Source organism: Symphodus melops, assembly GCF_947650265.1.
Source record: "Symphodus melops genome assembly, chromosome: 12".
NCBI lineage: Eukaryota > Metazoa > Chordata > Actinopteri > Labriformes > Labridae > Symphodus > Symphodus melops.
Genome location: NC_136702.1, coordinates 19,439,271 through 19,453,311, shown reverse-complemented (window position 1 = coordinate 19,453,311; position 14,041 = coordinate 19,439,271). Strand labels below are relative to the sequence as shown.

The following is a 14,041-nucleotide window of genomic DNA, read 5'->3' as shown; positions in this document are numbered from 1 at the left end:
AAAATTCTGTATCAAATTCTGCTTCATCAGTAGTTTATTCTGTATTGAAAACAGTAAACAAAAAAGACAACATGCTGACATAATTAGAAATGTGCTTATCACAGAGTAGATGAAGCAAACACGACTGATTTTATAGGTCTTCTACTCCATCATTTACTCACTACAAAGGGCTTTTGGGATATGCATATCAGCAACACTGGGCTTATTGTCTTGTTCTCACTACTCCGCTTCATCTGCTAACTTCATTGTGTGCCAAACAGAGTAGCTGTACAATGGTCTTTTGTTAGCTGCTTTGTACGCTATTTCTGTTCAAGCCACTTGAGGTCAGTACAGCCCACATTACCTCTCTCACAATGTGTTACTGTCAATCTGTTTTAGACTCTATCCATGAATGACAAGGCCATAGATTAGTTTTGTCTGAATGGGCAAGCTTGGACTGAGGTAAAAGAGAACAAACGAAATATGTCTTATCATTAAAGAGTGCGTGTGTGTGTTAGTGCATGTTTGTGTGTCATTCGGCTAACAGTGAAGGAATGAAAGTTGAGAAACATTTTCATTACAAAAAAGTACATCATTTTGAAATTCAGGTAACCATCCAACAAAAAAAAACCATTTAGGTATACAAGTAAGTATAGGCAAAGCATATAATTCATTAAAAGATGCAAGTGTCAATCTACCAACTACAATGAACGTGTTTAAATAAAATTTACGTGTGCTTACACGTCACAAAGCAGGCTGCTGTAAGTACAGTGTACACAATAAATGGTTGGTAATTCGATATCTCGATAATTATGCTTATTCATGTGTTTTAACATCATTAATTCATACACCCAGTTTGCACTTCATATTAGGAAATGAGTGAAAAATATTACAATATAATAAGGCTCACGCGTTTGTCAGCTGGTGATATGAGCGTTGTGACCATGTGGCCAACATGCTCTAAAATACAAATCAACACGGTCGTAATGATTTGCACAAAGCTTCAATGAAGATATCTGTACGAATATTTCATATTTTATTCTGTGAAGCAGTCCTGCGTGACCACAGTGAACACCCCAAGACAAACTGCGCGCCTCCCGCTCCATGGCCCCGCCCCTCCCGCGCCATGCCCCCGCCCCACTCGCTCAATGGCCCCCGCCCCACTCGCTCAATGGCCCCCGCCCCCGCCGCGGCGCTTGGTTTGCGCCATTACGTCGCTATGCTGATCGCTGCTGTGCTGCAAGGCAGTCAGGCAGGCAAAGCAGCTGCAGAGAGAGAGAGAGAGAGAGAGAGAGAGAGAGAGAGAGAGAGAGAGAGAAGAGAGAGAGAGAGAGAGAGAGAGAGAGAGAGAGAGAGAGAGAGAGAGAGAGAGAGAGAGAGAGAGAGAGAGAGAGAGAGAGAGAGAGAGAGAGAGAGGAGAGAGAAGAGAGAGAGATGAGAGAGAGAGAGAGAGAGAGAGAGAGAGAGAAGAGAGAGAGAGAGAGAGAGAGAGAGAGAGAGAGAGAGAGGAGAGAGAGGAGAGAGAGAGAGACCAGGGACCGCTGACTACAACGGACAGGCTCTTGTTGGAAAAGTCAGAAACGAGAAAGACGCTTCTTCTGCGATTTTAATATCCACATATTTCCAATTTTAACCTTTTACTGGTCTCATTTAAACCTGCGTGGGAATATATTTGTCATTCCCTCGACCTGAAATGACTGCTCGTCGCCGTATTTAGCCAATGGTTACTGCGGGGGCTCCCGTCTTGTGGATTATCCGTCGTCGCCGAGCCAGTTGCATGGTCGAGCCCGGAGGAGGCCCCGCTCTGCTGGATGGATGTGTGTGAAGCAGCGCCGGACTCCGACTTCTGATGAAGACGCTGATAATGATGATGCTCGGCTTTCATCGGCATTGGCTGAACTGATCTTGGATGTTCGGGCTTTATCGCCCCCCCCACAAAAAAAAACCCAATTTCCTCATACGGCAAAAACAAAATATTCCTTAAAAACTGGACGCCCCTGGAGCAGTTTATGACGGTAAGAAAGAGCCTCATTCACAGGCCACCAAGTCTCTCACAGCCAGCTGACGTTAGCTGCCCTGCTAGCTTAGCGCTGTCACTTTGATCCAAGTTGCTCCCCGCACTGCAAAAAAAAAGGGCTAATGTTGCATTATTCAATGGAAAATGATTCTCCAAATGACCTGCTCCTTTCCTGCACTGGTATCTGCTTTAGTGTTACACGAAATGACATAAATCGTATTTTATAACCTCACAGCCATTGGTTTAGTAGCTCGCTTGTTAGCTAGCTGTGTCTCATCCCATTCAATAAACAGAAGCTAATCCAGTGTGCGCAGTGTAGCTCCTCATTTAAACACTTTATTGAATGAAATATAACTTCCTCTGACCTCTCTCTCTTATAATTAGACAGACAGGCCATTTACAGCTCATGTCAAATACAGTATACAATAAGCCCTTTTATGACACAGTCCAGTTGGCGTTTAGTCATGTTGTGGATCATGTGGCGTTAAAGAGGACTTTCCTTTAGCAGGTTTGAAACACATTAATTGTTGATTTTTCAGTAATATGCTGATGTTATGTTTACCCCCCCCCTTTGGCAAGTGTTATTATGAGATAGAACTAATGCATGTCTTTGCCGTCGGTGTGTAAATGAAGTGACCACACATCCTTTGATATCAAATATTTTGTTTTTATTGTCATTCACTTCAGAATGATTCATCTTTAATGCTTTAGTGCAGGCGTCATATAGTAGAATGACACAGGAGAGAGCCTCTGTGGATAAGCTGCTTATTGCTATCTCGCATTTAGCTACCCATGGTGCAATAAATGTTCATGTTTTGCAAAGTAAATGGAGGACACGGTTCCCAAGTCTGCTTTTAACGCTGAGGTGTAAAGTCATGTTAATGTGTGGGCTCTGCTCTGATGAGGCGTCCTCCTTTTTTTTTTTCTCTCTCTCGATGACGTAATCCTCTACCATCCGTGCCACATCTTTTGGGTCGCAGTCGGTTCCTCCGCTGCCTGCTGCTCGCCAGTCTGCTGCCGCTGCTCACATCATATGGACCCTGCTCGGTCATGTTTGTCTCACCTCTTTCCCTCCATCCTCGTCCTTCTCTCTTTGTGTGAGAGCTGCAGAATGACTCCAGGATCACAGCAATTAGGTCTGAATGAAATCCACCAAAAGGGGGAAGGAATTGTGAATGAAATCCAGTGATGAGGAAGTTTTCCAAGCCAGCAGCTGAAGGTATCTGTGAGTTGTGCAGCAGAACCCTTTGTAGTGATTGCTTAGGCAATACGTTTGACAGTATCTCTGTAAGAAGGAATCCATATGACAGAACAAAACAGATGGGTTCCAAATTTGCATTCAACCTTATGTTGATTGGGGGACTTGACCTAAATATGTTTGGGAATCCTTTTTTCTGAGGCTGAAGCTGAACCACTCGTCTTTGGAATTAAATCCAAAGCTGTTTAATGGCTAGAGTGGTGATCCAGCTGATTTCGCAGCTGTAGATTTTGAGCTCTGCTAGCAAAAGTCAGTACCGCACAGGACATCCATGATTTGTGAAACATGCAATACTATCAGAAGCTGTGCAGTGTTGCATTGTTAACACATGAACATGACTAAATAGGCAAATCGTCTTTTTTCATACATTTGCTGTCAACCAAAATGACTTTAATGCAAATTAAAAATGAGCATACGGACAATGCTGTGTTGTATACTAAACCCTTGCTTATTCCATTGAACCTGAAGAAGTCCTGAGTTTTTAGAGAGGATGGACTCAGCTGGTGAAGATGACATCGCCCGTGGCATTGTCCTCAGTTCATTTGAGCAGCACACCTGAACCTGCCATCCCCAATGGAGTACAGCAAAAGTCTGTGAGAGAGACAGAGAGATAGGAGAAGAAGTGAGGAAAGGAGACAAGGGGCACAGGTGTGTCATGGGCCACAGGGATGTTGTGCACCTTGTAGCAGAGGGAACAGCAGGACTGGTGATATAATCAGATCCCAAGGCATGCTGCTCAAATTTAGCCTGACATTGTTTCGCGGAAAATTGAAATTCAAGCGTAGAATGCTATTTTGTTGGCTAACAACCAGTCCGACAGTTGTCGTAACTTTGAATTATTTTTAGTCTCGGGGCATAGCCTGCAGGCCTGTAATAGTTTCACAACAGTTTGAGAAACTGTTGGTCAACATTGCATGTAGCTTGAAACCTCTGACATGAAATCGTTACTTCAGAGTTTTCGAGTTGTTTTTTTCCGTCTTCATCAACATATGAAATGTTTTGTTTTGATGGTAACTTAAGAAACTATAGTGATAAATAATTCTCTTTTACTGGGAGCACTGCATCCTCAGTCGTTTTTGGTTGATGGATGAAAGCATTAGGCTGTTTCATTAGTGTTAATGTGGTGCGCTAGGAGGTGCAGCAAATTCATCATGGCAACTCTGGACTTCTTTACCACTTTATTGTCACGTCGTTTTTGCAGATGTGTCTCCGCAGGTTTAACTGGTGCCTGTAGAGAAGATGCATGAAGACGACGGTTTCCTGGGTAAACATCATAAAATAGCCCACATAGCAAAGAAGTCAAAGGTCAACTATTGTTCTTGCAGGGTTGAGATGTGTATACACTGAGGGAGAGGCTAGAAAGACAGAATGTGTGCAACTTTATGCGCCCACATGTTTCAGATAGGTGTCAATGTTTTAAGGGTTATGAACAATGAACAGATAAGGGCAACAGAACAAATGCAGCTCACTCTCTTAAAGGGGGACACATTATGAAAATCCACTTTACAGTGTTTTTGAACATTTATTTGCATAACCTGAGTCTATCAACCCACAAAATTTTAAATAAATCCACCCAGCCATTTGTTTGTGGTCTGCTTAAGTCTTTCCGCACAGAGAAAATTTCTCTGTTTGTGACATCACAAGTTGGATTCTGGTAAGAAAATCTCCTCCCCTCACCTGGTAGCGCCACTCATGGACTCCACCTCCAGTCTAGAGCAAAACTTTTGCGCAGGTCTGCCATCTTTATTGTCTCTACAGAGGAGTGATGTCTATCGGGAGAACTCAGGGGGGTCTCATTGCATTTAAAGAGACACACACCAAAACAGAGTGTTCTGAGAGAGCTGGTTTCTACAGGGTCACAAACCTACTCTGGTGCTTGATTCACGTTTTATTTGGACCACAGCACATAATGTTTAATTTCGAGCACAGGGGGACTGTTCGAAAAAGTGAAAAAAAGGGTATAATATGTCCCCTTTAATTTTGCCAGTCTAAAAGCGTTTCTTCTTTTGAATCAGGAGTTCTGTCTGCTGTCTCTTACTTTCTCACCTTCTTCTCCTGTCTGTAACATTTGAACTCGGCCTTTTTCTTTCTATCTTCGCCTGACACAATACATCTGGTTAGTCTCAACATTGGTTAAGGCACACCCTGCCACTCAACATGGTGCTCGTAGTGCTGACAGCCTAGTCTTGGTGTTGACTGACAGCGCTGGTGCTGCAGGCAAGATACATTATCAGGCTTCAAAGGAGCCAGCATTTACGTATCCTACTTTAATACGCAAGAATTCACTGCCAGAAAAACCTTGGTATTAGTGAACTGTCTTGACTTTCACCATCATATTTCTTATTGTTTGCTCAAGCAGGGCTGTCATATTTCTTTTTTCCCACCCGATACATAAATGAAGGACTCTGTAATTTGAATTCTGCTTGTGAATTTTTCAAATTGAGTGGTACTTACCTTTCAGTTCCCTCATTAGATCCTCCTCTTTAGTGAAGTGTGACCAGTCTCCCTCTGACCCGTGCTGACTGTTGGTGACAGCCCTGTCAAAGAGCAGCCTGTTCGTGTTTAACCAAGAGGACCAGCTGTCTGCTCGTTCTATTATAACCCTTTGGAAAGCTCGCAGTCCTATTTGTGGTTGGAAAGGACGGTATAGGCAGAGCTGCTTCAGACATTTCAGTTAACAGTGGCTGCACACCGGCCAAACTGTTGCCAAGTTACAGGTAATCTGGTGCCAGTTTATTCCTTCAGTGTTGTACATCTTGCATCAGTAATTACATGAAGGGAAATTACTGCCAATAACTCGCTCTGAAATGAGATGCAAAGCAGTCGGCGTGTATTTACAAATTTGCCTGATCTGGAACAGGCTGGAAGAAGAACAAGTGTGCCCCACATGGCACATGCTGGCAGCACCCTCAGATCACCATTATTGTCCTGAGCTACGGTTCTTTCAGCCTGTCTGACTGGCAAGCCTTAACTGAAGCAGCCAAAAAGCAGTCCATTCACATAAATATCAAGCTCCCGATAGCTCCCAGAGAAGGCAGCTAGTTAGTGGTCTGTTGCCGGGGAGGATATGGCACAACTCTTCAGTGAAAATCTTCAAACACAGCTGTGTTTATTCTGTGCGCGATACCACAGCCACATAACGCCAGGACAGTTCTAGTCTTCCAAAGTGGAAAGCAAGTAGTGGCGTAATAACACTGACATGTGAGTTTTGATGGATAATACACAATCGAAGTGTCATGTAGAGGCACCCTTTTGGCTTTTCAGGTTGTATTCTCAGTTTCATTCAGAAAGTCAACATTTTCTAAGCAGTAAGGTAGCAGGTAGAACTGTGAATTCTCCACAGTGGATCATTTGTCTGAAAATGACTAAATCAAGCAAAAGAGCGTCTCTACAAAAAGAAACAGTTTAGCAGTTGAAGGCCTACTTTAGACATATTAATGTCATATCAGGGTCACCTCTCTCTCTCTCTCTCTCTCTCTCTCTCTCTCTCTCTCTCTCTCTCTCTCTCTCTCTCTCTCTCTCTCTCTCTCTCTCTCTCGTCCCTGCCCTCTCTGGATCATGCACAACTAATCAAATAAAACTGCATATTATGTTAATAATTTTCTCAGTTAGCGTGCAGTCATAATGGCTTGATAAGCTAAAACAGCACGAGACAGACCCTTTACTCCTAATTATGTCTCTCACTTACCACACACACACACACACACACACACACACACACACACACACACACACACACACACACACAAACATACTGCGTGAAATAAATACAGATGGTCGATGAAACTTTTTGACTGTCGATACTGATCCTGCGGTTAACTACCAATCCGATACCAGCATTGAATTAATCACCTGTATTCCTCACATTGATGATGAGACCATCAAAGCCATTTGTGTGGAAGGCAGCATCAAGTTTTTCCTTGCTTTTTTATTTTTATTTTTCATTTTTTACTTTTAGTGAATAAACGCATACAAACTGAGTAAATTATTGGGACACTTCTGACCCTCATGATCCACACGGTCCCTATGTTCAAAATACATGAGAGGCAAAAGCAGAGCTCACAGAGGCCCATTAACATGATGGCCAACTCTTATTTTGGGGTTAGTAATTACTGAGCAACAGTCATAATAGGTGCCTGTTGCAAGCTACAGCTCTGTCATTGTATTAATCTGTCTGCTGTAAATCAATAATTTCTTTTTATGACCTATCAGATTGCATGGCGAGAGTTTGCATGCTAAATTGCATTAAACTGACCTCAGTTCAACAATGTCATCATCATACAAAACAGGCAAAATCCTATTTTACTCTTGGCTTCTTTGAGACCTTGCTAGCTTTCAATTCATTCCCCAGTGTGTGAGTATCATTGCTTCTTTGATTTTTCCCAACACTGTATCCATTTTATTTCTTGGATCAACATCCAGCAAACGACTCAAACTGCAAAGATTTAATGAAAGAGATTGACTCTACTCCACTAGCCCACTAGCCTGTAGGCCTTGGCAACATAAATAGACTCTCTAGATATCAGCTGCAATTTATCATCGGTATATGCCCTATTATGAGTCACTTGTGTTCTCTAACCCAGTTACGGAAAAAAAAAAAATGCAGGACTAGATTATGCCAACAGAGGCAGGAGATAAAGCTGGCTAGATTATAGTTTGAGGGCTGTGAGATGGATTTAGCTTGCCTTGCAGAGGTGGGATTAAGACAGCGCAACATAAAGACATTACTGGATTAAAGTGATCATTGGTGATCGCTGGATATGAGATGGACAGCTGCATATACGTATGTCTGGGTAAACAGAGGAATGGAGAAAAGGTGGCTGAGTAAGTATAAAATAGAACATAAACTATTTTAAATAACGGACTACCTCTGAAATCTTTCTTTTAGCTCGTTCCACCCTGACCAATGCAGAACTATTATTTGGTACACATTTTTTTGTTTTGTTTTCGAGTGTCTGATTAACGTGTCGGGTTTCACTAAAGTACAACTTGGTAATTCAATGGCACTTCATTGAACGGGATCCACACATCTCTGCAACAACAAGGTCTATAAGCCTGTGGAGGTTTTAAAATGAGCAGCAGTAAAACTGATTCATCTCGATGACGACAGTGTTTTTCAGTTATACTTTGTTTTTCTCCGTTTTTTCAAACCTGAAACTGAGCAGGACACGGATTTTGGCATGAAAGTGATTGCATTAAAAACAGGAAAATTCACTAAAAAGTGTGAATTTGTTAAGCAGTTATGGATATCTGAAATCAGCTATACCCTTTCTCCCAGTTATAGTCCCCCCATGTATAACAATAAACCAGTTTCTTGAAGTTAGGTGCGCATTCAGTTGAAAAGGTTACACGTCGTCACCCTCGCTTGTCAGCAACACAATTACTTTTAACTTGATTGAATATTTATCCATTTTTCTGTTGACCCTCCATGCTGCTCACACTGTAACCCTGCTCCATGTAGCCATAGACTAGCTTTAGCTTCAGTTTAAAGGGCCTACTTCCCCTATTAAGAGCACCGTTTAGCAGTGGAAAATTGAGATTAAAATGTATGTAGGCTGTGTCAAATTTAAAACGAGCTCTTTTATCATAGCAATGTGTAACCACATTCAGCACAGCCATGTGGATGTTAACCTGCAGGGAGGACTGAAGGCAGACCGTGCTAGCATCGCTAACGTTAGCCACGCTCTGCAAACCAAATTGACGTTGTTTACTCGCAACTTAAAAAAAAATTGTGATAAATTCGGGTTGTTTTTACACCTGTAGACTGGATTTAAATTTCTGTTTAAATTAGACCCCTAGCAACGTCCGTCAACGAAATAACAAGAATCCTTTTTAGGAAGAAGAAGAAAGATGTTGAAACAAAAGTTCATCATTTTTAGGATTTAGTGCCACAAGCTTATGTGACTGTTTTAAACAAGAACATGTCATGCTGCCTTTACACCTGTGTCAAAAAGGGGCCATTGAGCTGACGAGATCAGATCCCCCTAATCACCACTGCTCCATGTGCACATTATCATAGTATTACAACAAGATCGGGATTATACCCTGCATTTTCTTCAAAAAGAAAAGAATCTGCAACACTCTCTCTCTCTCCAGTGCAGCCCCACCCCCACATTTTATGCTCCTCAGGTATGCAGGTGTACAGCTGCCTCCTTACTCTTTACTCAAGAGTTATGCTCCAGTGCGTGCTTAAGCTTGTCCTTTTCTTCTTTAAAAATCCTTCCGAGCACCCAAACCAAAAGTGGCTAAACACAGAGCAACACCTCCGCTTCTCCGAACATTCACACAAAAAACCCCACATACCCTTTCATGCATTACAATTTGTTCAGCAGAGAGTTGTAGACCGATTGCCAGGTGCACATTGCAAACCTGCTGCTTGTGCAACCTGAGCTTAGAATGGGTGTGTGTGTGTGTGTGTGTGTGTGTGTCAGCTTCAGATCCTCAGGTCTGCCTTTGAGACAGCTGCTTAAAGAGACTTGAATACCTTTGGTAGGTCAAAGGACACAGTTGCTTAAGAACAGTGGGTAAGAGCCATAAATGGTTTGCCTTCCTTTTTTTTCTGCTGCACTCCCTTCATCATCATTGTGTTGATCTCAGGTTAAAAAAAAAAAAAAAAAAAAAATCACTGGTTTGCAAAAAGTTTTTTTTCCAGACTTTAACTGGAGGAAATTGCAGTAGTGTAGCTCAAACATGGTGATATTGAAGATTTTCTGAACCTCAAGTTTCCAACCTCACATTATTCATGTGTCCCAGTCAGAAATAGGCCGTGCATATTCCAATGACCAGAATAAGAGACTTCAAATGAGTTGCATTTTGGTTTCTTGATTTAATTGGAACACTGAAGGTATTAATTTGGTGAACATCTTTCGAAGCCTGCAGTTTCTCGCCCTCTTTTTTTTTTTTTTTTCCTTTCCGGCCTGTAACGTGATTCTGTGTGACACTCGACGGGGTTATTTCTGGAACGTCAACAGTTTACTTGGCAAAACCTTTTTCATCCGCTGTTTGTTATGCTTGGAGACCTGTGGAGGAAGTGCAAAGGGATTCCCTGACCAACTCAAACAAGGACATAAAGGGAGGCCGAAAACGCAGGACTATTGTACAGTACTGCTTTTTTTGTTGTTGTTTTTTTTCATTTATTGTTTTTACTGCCTCTCATTTATCCACTGCACGCTTGTTTTGCACCCATCGCCTCTGATTTCCCTTCGTTTCTTGAACTCCAGTTTGTTTGTGTTTCTCCTCGTCATTTCCTCTGTTTTGTCAACATAGTGGTACATAGTGTACATTAAAGTACGAAGACGGGGACAGTGACGAAAGCATGAGGGGAATGATGAGCAGCCCCCCCCCCCTCTTGGAGTCACACCCTGATGATAGGGGTGATCCTCCCCCTAAGCCAACTTTGTCACAGTAAATCAGAGTAGTGTTGCTTTAAAGCCAGATTAAAGGGTTATGGAGGTATGCTGCGCCTAAAGCCAGAGTTTTCCATGTCACAAAGGTGGCTCTCATTTAACACAGCCAGATCGCCACGGCAACTGACGCTGCACACCTGAAGCTATTGCTGCAGATCTTAAATGTAAATCAAAATTAAAAAGTGAGCCACCGTTCAATCATTGTTTTATTTTATCTGTGTGCGATTTTCAAGATTTAGGATTACAACATTTTTTATTTGTCACATACTCACTGATGTGCAATAAATGCAGGCCGGTTGAACAATATGTTTGTGTTGACACCAACAAAGCTGTGGAAACCATTTCTATAAACAACAATTTCAATAAAAAGAAAAAATCCTCATCATCCTAATTTGAATCTTAAACTGTGATTTGCAACAGGATTGAGATTCAATGCATCTATAAACATGAACACCACAGTGCGGCTGTGTTGTAACCGGCGCTGCTGTGTAAACTTCAGCTCCAAAGTCAGCACAGTGCAGTATAGCTGCTTATAATGACCAAAGTCTGTTGGTCTGATCAATGAAGCACAAACACAGACACAAAGTACTCCAGGATACGTGTAGTATGAGCAAGGTTCCTAGCTATAGACGGATACGTTGACCGCTGAGATGTAGGATTTATGTTTTTAAAAAAAGTGTCCTACTGGCTGAATATGAAAGATTTTGAGTCGGTTTATCACTTTTGGAAGTAGTTTGTCCAACAGTGTCCGTCTCTGTCTGTCTCCAGTTTGAGAATAACACGGTAGAAAAGGATGAAAGATGGCTCCTGAGAAGCACAATATAAGGCCTCAGGACAGTAAGAGCTTTTCAGCTTTAAGAGAAGCTGCTGACTCAGCGAACACATCAACCAATGAGGTGTGCCACAGGGAACATTTCACACGCATCTTTCCAGAGCTCCATTCTTCTGCAAAGAGCTCACGTTCATACACAGTTCAAATGCAAACCAATTGTAAGTTGCATTGAACTAATGCATCAGTCAAATGGATCGGATGCGAAGCTCTGGGCGTCACACGATTCGATTTAGATTCTTGAGGTCACGATTTGGTTCACAATATATTTTCCATTCAAAAAGATTTTGTATTCAAGATTCAAACAACTACTCCAGTCATCTGTCAGACTGGCTCCATTTCTTGATTTGATTGTTTAATACACACCGTTTGATTTTCTTTTTTTATGCCAGAGACTTTAAGACTAAAGTCGATTTATTGGACGATCAGTTTGACAATGGTCAGTTTAATGTGGCCACTTGTCTCCATGTTTCTATGAGTCTGCTTCCTCTGGGTTTACAGCGATCCTCTGTAGGAAACACAAATGGCAGTGTGTGGGATTTTTTGCAATGTCAGGTTCTTCGTATGAGCGTTTACACCGTCTGCAACTGAGTGAGCAGAAGGAACGCTGAGCGAAATGGACAAGCATACCCTGAGAGAATTGGTATATGTGTGTGTGTGTGTGTGTGTGTGTTTCAGAGATGAGAAGGAGAAAACGGAGAGAACATGAGAACAAGACCGTGTGTGTGTGTGTGTGAGAGAGAGAGAGAGACAGGGACAGGCAGCCTCGTTCCTATTTTCTGGGGCATCAGGCAGGGAGGCAGCGGGGAGGGATAATAACAGAAGCTGTTACATTCTTGTGGTTTCTCTGATTTCAGCGTGAGGCAGGGGGGCGAGCTCAGGCTGACTCACGGCTGCTCTCTGCCAGCATGGAAGCTACCAGCAACAGGACAATACATGACATTTCTCTGACACTTTGATCTAAGACACAGCAGCAAAGGGCTTTTCATCTCCGCAGGTTTTTTTTCTGCACCTCTTGCTCAAGCATTAACCTAGCGACTGATTAACACTGGCTAAGCTAACACTTTAAGCTGCTACAATCATTTGACTTATTTTTTTTGCAGTTCGCAGGGCCTGTTCCTCAGGATTAAACATTTATTTTTGGTCCTTTTGCTTCTATGTGGATAGAGTAGGAAGTGAGGAAGAGAGGGGAGAATGAATTGCTGGAAAGGAGCTGCAGGACTGCGGACTTGAACTCGACTCAGGTCACCTGCTGTGGACTCCATCCACAGGGTGACACCTAACCACTAGGCCCACCAGTGTCACCTCGTCTGAAAGTTTGATAGCACAAATGTCACAAAAGCTCAATCACTCACTGATCAACACAAGCAACCAAAAACATTTTAGAAAAGCCGAGCTGGAGAAGTGCAGCGGGATGCTATTGCGCTAATGTACAATTGAAGCAAGGGGGAAATCTATAAAGCGTTACACATTTGTTGCGTCACATGCAACAGAAGGAGTTTATTTCGATAAAGATCACTGAGTGCCCAAACTAATTAAGTGACATCTAGTCATTTAAAAAAATAAATAAATCTAGGTCACATCAGAATCCTAAATCCTAACATTTGTTTAAAGGGATGAATAAATCTATACGGTATGAATATAGTACAACAAATGCACAGTGTAAGATTAAACAGGTTCATGTCGATGTGTGTGTGTGTGTGTGTGTGTGTGTGTGTTGGTGTCTTGTATGCCCTCTATCTGTGACACACTGCTGCGTAACAGTCTTATTTTATCGTCATATCTGGTTCAGTTGAGCTTCATTGAGCTCTGAGGTTGAACTAATCTTTTTTTTTTTTCTTTTTTTTTTTTCTCAAATCAGATGAATACATAACGGTCTAAATAAAGCACCGTTGAAGCCATGTTTATGAAACATGCAGGATGTTGCCGGAGCTGTGTGAAAATCAGCTTAGTAATGCTAGCACATGAACTGGCCTACATACTCCAACCTGAATGAAGTTTATGTTTCTACGCAGGTTCATTTCACAATCAATCTGCTAAACAGGAGACAAAACACTCGATGATAAAAACAGTTTGTCCATGGAGGGTTAATATTGACCCATTCACTCATGTATGTCACTTACATGCTCCGTTTAGTCCTGAAGGGCTGCTATTTCATTAAACCGTACAAATATTTATAATTTAAATGATAAGGCAAAAATGAACCTCATCAGAAACCTCAAAGGTTCAGCATGACGCGAAGTCCCGTTTCCACCCAGCGGTCCGGGTCACCTCAGTCTGTTACCCTTTTATTGGCGTTTTCACCGTCAAAAGTTGGTAATGGTACCAAAATACGGGATCCGTACCGTCTTACTTTTTTGGTACCCTTCTGTTTGGGTTGCTAAGGGTACCAATTGGGCCCTAAAGAGATCCTTTTACCGTCTCGTTCTTCCTTGATCTTAAATGAATAGCGAGCTACGCTGTATTGGGCTGCTATGATGTCACACTATTTCGGCGCTGACGCTCGGCTTGTCAAATAAGACGACGGTTGGCGGTGGAAAACGAGATCAGAG

General features: G+C 42.2%; 1 protein-coding gene across 2 annotated transcripts in view; it reads left to right on the top strand.

The window, feature by feature from the left end:
* Window positions 1-1,440: 1,440 nt before the first annotated feature.
* ptpn4a (protein tyrosine phosphatase non-receptor type 4a) overlaps window positions 1,441-14,041 on the top strand; it is a 73,044-nt gene continuing 60,443 nt past the window's right edge. For both annotated transcript variants that reach the window (XM_079357301.1, XM_079357300.1), the window contains exon 1: window positions 1,441-1,994. The gene's annotated coding sequence lies outside the window, so the exon portion shown is untranslated. The remainder of the gene's footprint in view (window positions 1,995-14,041) is intronic.